General features: G+C 51.5%; 1 protein-coding gene across 2 annotated transcripts in view; it reads right to left on the bottom strand.

Annotated features, from left to right (window-relative positions):
• Window positions 1-11,316, bottom strand: part of LOC137636329 (zinc finger protein OZF-like) — a 32,163-nt gene extending 20,847 nt beyond the window's left edge. Inside the window, exon 1 of one of the 2 annotated variants that reach the window (XM_068368736.1) lies at window positions 11,187-11,316. The gene's annotated coding sequence lies outside the window, so the exon portion shown is untranslated. Of the gene's footprint in view, window positions 1-11,174 lie in introns of both variants that reach the window. The other variant, XM_068368737.1, reaches the window with a different exon arrangement.
• Between the last annotated feature and the right edge of the window lie 916 nt (window positions 11,317-12,232).

Genomic DNA, 12,232 nt, shown 5'->3' on the forward strand with positions numbered 1-12,232 from the left:
GGACCGCCAGTTCCTTTAGGTCTGCGAACCACTCTCTCTTCGGCCATCAGGGCGCTACCAAAGTCATCCACAGGTTCTTTGCTCTTCTGACTCTGTTGAGGAACTGCCTGAGGGTCCCGAAGGGAGGGAAGGCATAAACGTCGAGGGTGTCCCACGTGTGTTGAAAGGCGTCCTCAAACGCTGCTGCTGGATCTGGGACTGGAGAACAGAACACGAGGAGCTGTGCGTTGAGTTTTATGGCGAAGAGGTCCATTATCGGCGACCCCCACTTCAGGATGACCGTTTGAGCCACTTCTGGGTGTAGGGACCACTCCGACCTTTCCACCTGGCCCATCCTGCTGAGGCTGTCGGCTAGGACGTTCCTCTTCCCTGGAATGAACCTGGCTGTGACCTCAATATTCCAGGATCTTTGTCGTGAGACTGCACAACTCTTTCGACTTTAGCCCTCCTTGCTTTTTCACATAGGCTACCACTGTGGCGTCGTCGCACATCAGCGCCACCGTGTTCCCTCGGAGAAGGTGGACGAATTCTACGCACACCCTCTGAACCGCCATCAGTTCCAGGACGTTTATGTGAAGGTTCTTTTCTTCGGGGGACCACTTCCCCTTTGCTGATTCGTCGAGAAGATGGGCTCCCCATCCCTCCTTTGATGCGTCCGTGAAGAGCAGCATCTCCAGGGGATTGATCGCGAAGGGCATTCCCTTGAGGGTGTTCGCCCTGTCGTGCCACCATTTCAGGGTTTCCCCCGTCTCCGTGGACACCGTGACCAGCTTGTGCGGGGACTCCCCCGGGGTCCAGAATTCTTTTTAGGTTCCACTGAACCGCCCTTAGCTTGAGTCTCCCCCGGGGGACTAACTTCTTCAATGACACCAGGGGTCCTTGGGAGCCAACCACTCTGCCTGTCGGTCGGGAATTAGAGGGGGCTGGTTCGCCAGGAAGGGCACCCTGTACCCGTCCCTCAGGACTGCTACGGTCCATGGATCTGCTCCGTTGTTCCGCCAAGCTTGCCAAGAGTGTTTGAGGCATCCCCCGACCTAAGGCTTCGGCAGGAGTAGGGGGCCTCTCTCCCTACCTTCTCCTGGAGGCGCGGCACAAACTTCCTCTCCTGGAGTTTGAATAGCTAGGCCTAAAGGAGGCCTGCGGGGTCGTGCTTCCCCTACGGGGGGGCTGTGAGGCTTGATACCAGGAAACCGAAGGGGAATCTCTTCTGGGTTGGGCTGACGAGGAGTGGGGACCGTCTGGAGCAGCTCTTCTATGCGCAGGATGTCTTGCCGCTGGGGGCCTGGACTCTCCTGCCTCCTTGATTTTCCTCGCTCTCTCCATCGCTTCCTCGACTGCCTTCAGGGGGAAGACGGAGTCGCCCCACACCAGGGAGCTCCTCAGGCACCTCGCCTCCCTCTTGGGTAGCCTACGGAGTATTTTATTGAGGACGGTGTCTCTCTTCCGTAGGACCCAGTTAGCCGTCTGCGTGAGTGACTGGAAGGTGAGGAACTTCAACTGCCTTCTCCCCTGAGCGGATCAGTTCTTGCAGTAAAGTTTGATTCTCCGGCACGGAGAGATCATGAGAGGACTGGAAACCCACTAGGGTACAGGCCCACCAGTCCAGCCAAGACAATGTCCTGGGCTGTGTCCTCCATCATTGCGGCCTCCACTGAGGAAAAACACACTGGGGCAGAGGAGGCCCTGTCTTCTGCATTTCCCTGGTTCAGCGTGGCTATTGCCGCTTTGACCACACGGGGACCCTCACGTCGACCGTCCGGGACGTAGAACCGTTTCTGTGTTTAGGCCTGAAAGCAGCTTGGAGGACCCTTGGGCCCTGGGGGAGTCCGCTTGACCCGTGACGTACCTGTTGACATGGTCCATACCCAATTTCACGTCCGGCGCTAGAGGAAGGGTTAGAGACGGCTTTTCTTGGCCAGGGTTGTCCACTAACCTGCCCAGACCCGAGAGCCAGGCCTGCTCCGTCGAGGGTTTCGGGTCGTCTAGCCTGTGGTGACGCCTGATGAGCGCGAGCACCTTTCTGTAGGAGGAGACGTCATCTGCCGAGCACTCTCCCCCTTCTATTAGGCCTTCCGCCACCTGATCCTCCGCGTCGGGCACCCCGTCGGTCACGGATGGAGCCGCGTGGAAGGCTAGGTCCCCTCACTCCCGCCGTACTAATGGCACGGGGACTTCCAGTACGGGTGGATCCACTGGGACAGGAGTAGCCGTCATGGGTCTACCCCCTCCCGCGGAGTTCCGTGGGGCCGGGGGCCTACGAAGAACTTCCGGTTGCTCCTGGCGCTTGGGTACAGCTGCCATGGAACCGGGGCCAGGGACCATGCTGCCGGGCCGAAGGAGCGGCTCTTTCCGCTGGGCGGATGGAGCCGGTGCCTTCGCGGGCTTGGGCTTGGCGAAAGCGACCTGTGCCAACGACTTCGGGCGACAGGCGGACCAACTGGAGGTCCCATGTCGCGAGGGCGATGAAGCGGCTCTAGGAAGCCACCCGGAAGAGCCTGGAGCAGAGGCTGCCTTGATGAGTTTGCTGCGTGGGATAGTTACGCGGACCCACTTGTCTCTGGACGAACACCCTTTCCTGTGTTTCTTCTTGGAGGTCCTTGCACGCTTCCCCTTCTTTCTAGACTCCCGGGGACCGGAATCTTCCGAGGAGGACGAGTCCGACGAAGATGATGAAGAGGAGGGCGATGACGAGGAGGAAGACGAGCTCGCCGAGTCCTCCGAGACCTCTGATGCTGATGTAGGGTCCACGTGTCGTTTCACCGGCGTGAACGGCTGCATAAAGTCGGGCGGGAGCGTCGATGACATCGTCGGGGAGTCCGTATAGTCTTCTTGGAGGCGTACCAGCTACCGAACTCTTCTTCTTGCCGCATCGGCGACCTGAAGGGCGTCCTAGGCGCCGTCCATACGATGGAGTCTGGGTTCGACGAGCCGGTCGGCAGTCTCTCCTTGTCCGCTTCTCCCCCTGGTGCTGAAGCACCTGAAACACATAGCCACGATGCGGGGGAAGGGGCCAGAGCAGACTTCCCCCACACCGGGTCTTCGGTCGAGACGGGCCCTGTAGGCACCACAACCTCGTCTCCCGAGCACACTCCCGGCCCCCCAGAAGGCCCCGCACACGCCTGCGAAGAAACATCCCCCACATCAGGAACATCAGACTCATGGGGATCGGTAATGGGCCGTTTCCCCGCAACGGACTTACCTCGTCCCCTACTCTGGGTAGGGGAAGGTGGAGGGGAACCTTTCTCCGACGGAGCCGTGGACAACACCAAGGGTGAGGCGGTGCCCGCCTTCTTAGGGGATCTCTTGGACGCCTTCTTCTTCTTTGTACCGTACAGCGCCCACTGGATCTCGGGCCAGGATTTACACTCCGGACATGTGGTGGATGGGGAACACACACACTATCCCTACACGACGAACACAGGGTATCCGGATCAACCTCGGTTTAGAGAGGAACGCACCACACAATTTACCGGCATTAGGCCCGGGGCAACAACATTGGTGATCCATAATAGCACACCAAGCCACCAAGCAACAGAGGAACACAGGGGAAAGAGGTAGATGACAGGATATAAGGGAATCAGTAAACATGCGGTAACCACGTGGGGACACAAAGGGTCGCACATGATGTGAGAGAGCGGCGAGATGTTAATCATGCCGCGACCAGAAGCTTACTGGTGACCGAGACCTAGCCATGCGCTCGCGCTGACCCGGGTTGCCTCAGGGCGAGTATTCATCCGCCACAGAGGGACCCACTATAGAAAACAGAGATAGGGGAAACTACACAAAATTCTGGTCGGTTGGGAGGAGAATCCCTGATACTCCTAAGAAAGTAGTTCGAGGTAAGTACTCCGTGTTGGAACAAATAGATTTTTCGCTTTGCTTCAAAATCCGTTTTTGTTTTTATGAAGACTGAAATTCATTCCAGTTCCTTACATCACTGTCCCTTTATCAGCCACTGTTTTTTTTAATCTTTTTAATAAGTCATTTATCATAATTTTTTCCTCCCACACTGTGTCTTATCAGTATAAAAAAATTCTTTCCCTTTCACCTAATGTTCTGATATTTTTTTCCCAAGTTTAAAATCATCTTACCTAAAGAATACAGAGCTATATCTATAAATGCTGCTAACTTCTCAGAAATGAATCAACGATTATTTTACGCGTTTATTCAGCCAGCCCAAGGCAAGGGAAGATAAGAAGGAAGTAAGATTCTAGCTGGGTCCCCTTGCCCAGTATAAATCAAGGGGTGGTGCCCAGTGTTCCGTTTTCTTGACCTGTTACTTAGGTTTTTGGGTATTCCACCGTTGTATATTTTTTGTGTAGTGAACGTTGGGGTGTGGTCGGCATTCGGACACTAGGCAGTTCGGGTGCTACCTCTGGCCACAGTCCGCAAACCACTACATCGTATGCTATCATCCAACGCTCCCCTGAATGCTCCAAAGACTCGTGACTCAAACAAACACCAGCACCCTCACCTGAAGTTTCAACAAACAACTCCATAGGTTTAGCATCCATGGAGTAGTCAAGGTACGACAATATAACGCCCTCCTTTATAAGTTCCTTCAAGCACTCAAAGGCGCAGTCCATTTCAGTTTTCTTGTCCCTTGGAATTTTCGTCCTCCAGTCTTTGCAGAAAACAGTTTGGCTATCTGTGAGCACATGGGGATAAACTTCCGTTGGAGGTTTAACAGTCCCAGGAATCCCTGTAGCTCACTCAGAGTGGTAGGTTTAGGGAAGTCCTCCACTTTCTGGATGTATTCTGGCAGCTTACGCAGCCACATGACCAAGATACTTAATCCTGGGCTTACAGCATCCTGCTTTTAATTAACATGTAATAATAATAACAATAATGTTGTACTGTAATCAAGACTTGCCCAATACCACCTCGCCAGGGTATATGGATGCTACAGTATTGACACAATGCTAGGTACACAAGGGAGCATGATTTACCTGCATTGGTTGGGGTCAGCTTGTGCAGAGAACCCAGGCTGCTGCTTTCCCCAAGAGAGGGGAGGATGAAGAAAAGAATAATAGCCAGTCATTCTTTTTCATTCACGCAGACTAAAACTGGGTAACAGTGCCCTCAACCTTCTGCTACTTGTCCAATAAGGAGCTTGAGGTATTAGACCAGCTGTTGTGAAGCTACCACAGGGCCGATAGAAATTATATTGATCCTTCTGTGAGTCACGTCTTGCAGGTAATAGGCTGTGAAAGTTGTTTGGCGTTTCCACACCCTAGCCTGTAGAACCTACATCACGGAGTAGTTTCTCTTAAAGGCCCAGGACGTAGCTACGCCCCTGACTTCGTGGGATCTGGGACGATGTGATGGAAGAGGATCTGGATTCAGCGCGTGGTCTATAACCCTGCGAATCCATGCAGAAATGGTACTTTTGGTCATGCTCCTCTTGTTCCTTCCGGTGCTGACGAAGAGTGCGGGCACTCGGGGACGGGCTGCTGCTGTTCTTTTAAGGTAGAGCCTCAAACTCCTCAGTGGGCAAAGTAATGGATTGTCTGGGTCGTCTGTTACAGAGCAGAGACTCCTTATTTGGAAGGAGTCGAATCTATGATTCGAAACCCCTGTATTTTGAGTCTTGACAACAAACTCAGGGACGAAGCTGAACGTTACCTCTCCCCGTCACCTTGAATGGGCAATATCGTATGAGAGACCATGCAGTTCACCGACTCGTTTGACCGTAGCCAAGGCGAGCAAGAAGACCGTCTTCCAAGTCAGATGGCCATCTGTTGTCTGGCATAATGGTTTGTAAGGTGTCTTTAGAGACCGGAAAACTTGAGCCACGTTCCATGGGAGAGGTCTCACTTCCGACTGAGGACAGGTAAGTTCGTAACTCGGTATGAGTAAGGAAAGTTCTAGCAATGAGGAAATGGCCATTCCATTCAGTTTGAAGGCGAGGCTCAAGGCTGAGTGATAGCCTTTTACTGCTGAAACAAAAAGACGCATTTCTTCACGCAAATACACGAAGAACTCCGCTACTGCTGGAATAGTGGCATCGAGCGGAGAGATACCCCTTCCACGACACCAGCCACAGAAGACATTTCACTTTGCCTAGTAGACTGCTGCTGATGACTTCCGCAGGTGTTCAGACATCCTGTTCGCAACTTATTGCAAAAATTGTCTCTGAGCGAGGAGATGTTGTATAGTCTCCAGGCATGAAGTCGTAGCGAAGCTACGGCTTTGTGGTAGATGTTGATGTGTGGTTGTCTGAGTAGATCGTACCGTGGAGGCAGTTCTCCTGGGGGCTCCATCAGGAGCTGTAGAAGGTCTGGGAACCATTCCGCATGATGCCATAGCAGAGCTATGAGGGCCATTGAGAAGTTAAATGATGTTCTGGTCTTGTTGAGTACCCTTCTCATCAGACAAAACGGGGGAAAGGCGTAAACGTCGATGTTGTCCCACCATTGTTGGAATGCATCTTGCCAGAGAGCCTTGGGGTCTGGGACTGGGGAGCAGTACAACAGGAGTCTGAAGTTCAGGGCCGTTGCAAAGAGATTCACCATCGGAAAACCCCACAAAGTCAGGACTTTGTTGGCTACTAGATGATCCAAAGACCACTCAGTAGTCACTATCTGAGATGCTCTGCTAAGATTATTGCCGAGCACATTCCTCTTGCCTGGAATGCAGTCTGATAGTGGTATCGAGTGGATCTCGACCCATCTCAGTATCTCTACTCCTAGATGGTATGGGGGCTGCGAAAAAGTACTTCCTTGTTTGGTGATGTGAGGCACTACTGCGGTGGTGTCGCTAATCACCACCGAGTGGCCCGCCAGGAACTGATGGAACTGTTGAAGGGCCAGAAAGATAGCCTTCATCTGTAAGAGATTTATGTGGAGGTGCCTTTTGGACTCTGACTAAAGGCCTGAGGTTGTGTGGTGCAGCACATGGGCACTCCCCCCTTCTTTTGTTGCATCTGAAAACAGCATCAAGTCTGGGGGGAGAACGAGAAGATCTACCCCTCCGCAGATCCTCGTCTGCCACCTACCACTCGAGGTCTGTCAGTTACTCTTGTCCCATGGGGATCAGAATGTACGGGGAATCTAAAGTCTGATTCCACCTGGACTTTAGTCGCCACTGGAAGGATAAAATCCTGAGGTGGCCATTGGGAACTAGATGGGCCAAGGATGATAGGTGCCCGAGGAGACATAGCCACTTCTGGGGCGGGAGTTCTTCTTGTCTGAGAAAAAGTCTTGCGACCTATCTCAGCCTTATTATCCTGTCGTCTGATGGAAAAGCTTTGTGGAGATGGGTGTCTAAAATCATTCCCAGGCATACGTCTCTGTGTGGGAAGCAGGATGGACTTCTTGAGGTTTACCATGATCCCCAGATCTTGGCAAAGCCTCAGAAGTTTGTCTAGGTGTTGAAGAAGGGTTGCCACCGAATCTGCTAGGATCAGCTAGTCGTCCAGATAATGGAGGAGATTAATGCCGATCCTGTGAGCCCAAGAGGACACTAAGGCAAACACTCTGGTGAAGACTTGGGGTACCGAAGCACAGTACTCTGAATTGGTATTTCCTGTTGTCTAGACTGAATCTTAGGTACTTCCTTAAAGATGGATGGATTGGGATCTGGAAGTATGCATCCTTTAGGTCCAGGGTGCACGTGAAATCCTGTGGTCTTACCGCTTGTCTGACCGTGTCTGCCCTCTCCATGCTGAACGAAGTCTGTTTGACAAACTTGTTCAGAGCTGAGAGGTCGATGACATGATGACATGAACGGCACGAGATACCCCGAACAAATCACAGAGATTGTCCAAGGATCAGCCCCAAGTTGCTTCCACCTGTTCCAGCAACTTTGAAGGCATCCCCCTACTGGTGGATAAGCAGGGGAGTGCCTATCCTAGCATTTGCGGCCACTCCCTCTAGGATATTTTCCTCCCCTAGAAGACTTTGAGCCTTTCTTGTCTATGGTAGGAAAGGGCTTTTTAGACACCACTTTCTTCACTGCTGTGTGTTCGTAAAGATTTTGAGCTGCCTAGGCTGCGGAGAAGCTGGTGGTCGGTAGGGCCAGGATGTCAGGGTCCTATGGAGGAGGGAGTCTTGGTGGGACTTCCTCCACCTCTCTGCTGCCTGCTCAATATCACTAGGCTCGAACAACGAGGAAGCTTCAAGAGAGGAGTTCATGAGCCTCACGATCTCAGCGTTAGGGACCTCTTGATGGAATCACTCGGATACCGAGTCCTTACGCTGGAGGATGGTGTTGGCCCACAAGTTTGATACTTGCTGGGCCAAGAACTCGATGGTACGGGTACCCAAGAGGAGGAAGGTTTCCATCATTTTCCCGGTACTTTCCTTGGAGAAATCCTCTGTCCGTACTACGATTCCCAAGGACCCCAACCATAGATCTAGCCACGAAGTAGCCTGTATGGCATACTTCGCGACATTCTCTTGATTGAGGATCTCTGTCGCCAAGAACGGGACCTGACAGCTGGAGTCTCTCTAGGGAGACCCCATTAGTCAGCTCCTCCAAAGAACGGTGGAGTGGAAGAGGTGGTTAAAGCTCGTCCAAGACCTCGTAATACCTCCTTTGCTGAATGCGAGAGGTGCGAGGAGCTTGCCGGAGGAGCCCGAACAAAAGGAGGAGAACTCAGAGAGCTGTGCGGCAATCTTAATCCAGGCACTCTTAAGCCCCTGAGACCAGGGCAATGCTTCACTGGACTTTGTGGGTTTCTGAGTGCTGAAGACACGGTCTAAGACTGTGTCTTTGCCCTCCTGGGGGAGTATTTCTGTGTCGGAAAACCCATTGAGAACCGTCATCAGAGTCAGTGCCCGCCAGAAGGCATGTTCTGACTTCTTCAGTTCCCCCTCTGAAGTGGGAGTGGCAGCGAAGTCTCCTTCATCCACTACCAAAGGTTTGTCTCTGGGTGGATCACGGTCGTCTCTAGGGTGGCTCACTATTCCTGAGGGTCTGGAGGTCCTCGAAGAGGAATTAAGCAACATTTTGGAGTCTTTCAACTCCTTGCATTGAAGAAGATAAGCTTCCAGCATGGAAGGACTGTATGGTCTGGCCTTCCTGGTTGCTTCTGGAGGCGTGGTGCTCTCGCCACGAGGGGAGTCTTCTTCGAAAGGTGGTTGTGAGGGAGGAGACTGGGACTGGTTCCTCATGAGAGAATGTTGACAAGTCAGCACAGGCTGACGTGTTAGAGAACGCTGACGCGTAGGAGGCGATTGGCGCATAGGATGACGATGAAGATGCACTGCCCAATGATCTGTTGACGAATGTTGACACAGCGAATGCTAACGCTTAGGCGACTGCTGACGTGACGAGCGCTAATGTCAAGCGCCTACAGCGAAAATCTTCGACGAATTACGAGAGGTTGGGGGGTCGGCAGCAGTCACACAGCCGGGCAATCGATGTTCCGTAACGACGCGTCACTTAGGGGAACGGTGAGAGATGGAAGCCCAACGCGTTGGCAAGCGCCACGTTGGTCGGCGATGGTCAGCAGAAGCACGACAAACAGAATCATTGGGACGAGCAGGTGAAACCCGCACAGGTGATTGACACGCAGGCAATTGGTGCGCAATCAAGATGACAAGTCGGTGAATGACGAGCGGTAAGAAGTTGGGAACCAGGAGAGTGAGCAGGAGATGGACATGCAGGAGGTTGGCGGGTTAAGGGTTGGCGAGCAGCTACATGACGGTCTGGAGAAAGGATGAGTCCTTCAGAAGAACAAACATCCTCCGAGGGGGATCCTCAGGCGGAGTCCTGAACCGAGGTTTGAGGACTTGCAGCTGCGTAGTCAGGAGAATGTCCTGAGGAAGACGTAGGTCGGGAACCGGGCGATGTCGGACGAGAAGGCTCCTCCTCCGAGGAGGGCTGCGAGGACGAGGATGATGAGCCAAAGAGGCGCTGGTGAAGGAGCCCCTCTAAGGCTGAGAGGAGGGGGAGCATGTCAGGAACGATGAACATAGTGATACCCTCTAGGGGCCAGGGGATCAGCAAGCTGACCGTCAGCAGCAGTCCTCCGAAGAGGAGTCTTTATAAGTGAACTCCCTTGGGAGAGAGAAACATTCACTGGACCCATGCCTAGGACTTTGCTCCCCCCTTGAAGGGTGTTCAGCAGGGGGGAAGCGCAGTCTTAGGCAACGGCGAAAGAAGCAGAAGAGGCAGGAACGTCGGCAGGCAGAGCAGCAGACGACACCTCTGAAACCACAACATCGACAAGGGCCAGAAGATCCAACTCTGAAGTCGACAAACGCTGCACGCTAGCATCCCGGTGAAGTAACTGCAGCAGTGCCTCCTTGGAGGGCGGACCCAGGAACCCCAAAAGGGGGAGGAGGCGGAGCTGTTTAGCTAGGGGAAGCAACACCGTATCTCGAGGATTGAGGTTGTCCAAGAGTTAAGCGGCCTGTGCTACTACTCGACGGTCCCCCGGAGGAAGGCGAATGAGCAGGAGCTTTGGAGGAAGGTTGGGAAGCAGAACAAGGAGCCTTGGGTGTCTTCCAGCAGAAACCTTCGAAGGAGAAGAGTTCCGCTTAGAGTTCTTCCGCTGTCAGCCAAACCTTTCCCACTGGGAGGCAGATCACTCCCAACACTTACTACACTTATTCAACACATCACAGAGTTGACCTCTGCAGGTAGGGCAAAGGTTGTCAAAATCCGTATCCTCGGCGGACATAAAAGTACTGCAGGTGAGGCCCTCAGGACCAGGGCAGGTACCCATGATAGCTGGCAGAAGTCAATGCACACACAAACACTGAAAAAAAAAAGCAAAAAAACCATTAAATGTCAGGCCAAAGATTGCGAGGATGAAGAGCGGCAACGACCGTTCACCATCCGAGCAAAAGCAAAGTGAGCTCAGTCACAGGTGCGCAAGCAGGAGGGGTAGCTAGCTACTCCCCTAACATCCCGCTAACTAGCGGGATGGGTAGTTAACCCTCGCTAACTAACGGGATGAGTAGTTAAACCTCGCTAAATTTTAATGGCTTGTCCTTTCAGCTTCGCCGAAAGTAATACCTCTAATAAATAGCATTTGTTTATATTACAGCTACGGAACAAAGGACTATTCTCTTCCCCTAGTACGTATCAAATTGCCAAATTGAAATCAAAAGTATAATGTTATGTAAGGGTTTGGTTTTTCCATTGTATGAATGCAGTATTGATCTGAAATTTCCTGAAACATAAGCTAATCATTAATCTATCAGTCATCTAAACACACTTACAATGCTACTCACTGTATTTGCCCAGTGGGATTTCTAAGCAAGTCTCAGGGATATCTTTGGATATGTACTGTTCCTTTTGGGTATCTTCTTAGTATAAAGAAATCACACCACTCTTTAACAATGACAGGTTCCATTCATTACCTAGAAGAGAAACAAATCATTAGAGTGTATACATTGAATCATAAACATTACATTGATATTGATGACTTGTTCAATTGGAATTGAAACTAAAAGCTTCTACTACAATGATGACTGATTGGTCACTCAATAGAAATGACTCACTGCTAAACAATATTTTGCAACAGATTCTTGCAATGATCAACTCAAGTTTTATGGGTTTAGCCTATGTCTTACTGAAAAATATCGCACATTTTAAAGGTACCGTAAGTTGTATTTTTTCTAATGATACAAAATAAGTCCTTTAATAGGAGCATGATTCTAGCATACCTTGAACAACTGTTAAACTTTTAACAGGGTTATAGTTACTGGTAGTCTCTGCCCACTTGCCAGGCAGAGTAATCCTCACTTTGACCTTGACCTATCTTGCAGGGTGGTTGAGTTGGTAAGTGCAACTTACAGATATAATTTGCATTTCTTCCAGTGCAACATACAAACCTTTAGCTCTTTACAATGGTGTTATACTTCAGCAACACCTGAAACTAACCATAAGACTTTTAAGTGAAGTGTAACTACCCACCGCTAGCTGGGGGGAGCAAGGGGATAGACCGGCCACCCGGCTCACACCTGCACTAGTAACGGTACGTCACTTTGCACCTGTGGCAAGACTTCTTGGGGAAATATGATGGCAGGACTGGTATGTCTAATGAACTCCAGGTTTCTCTAATTTGGAAAAATACAAGTTATTTCCAAATTTGTCATTTGTTCTCCCACTATAGACAAACCATACGCTCTTTACATAGGAGACTCACCCAACGGTGGGTGGAAGCCCTCAAACCAATTGGCTGGAGACTGTCCCGTAGTGTTTAGAGGACACCCTGACACCTAGTGATCCTTCTAGGACGATGGCCTGGGCAATCGGTGCTAGCATAGAATTTAGC

Source organism: Palaemon carinicauda, unplaced genomic scaffold (assembly GCF_036898095.1).
Source record: "Palaemon carinicauda isolate YSFRI2023 unplaced genomic scaffold, ASM3689809v2 scaffold272, whole genome shotgun sequence".
Taxonomy (NCBI): domain Eukaryota; kingdom Metazoa; phylum Arthropoda; class Malacostraca; order Decapoda; family Palaemonidae; genus Palaemon; species Palaemon carinicauda.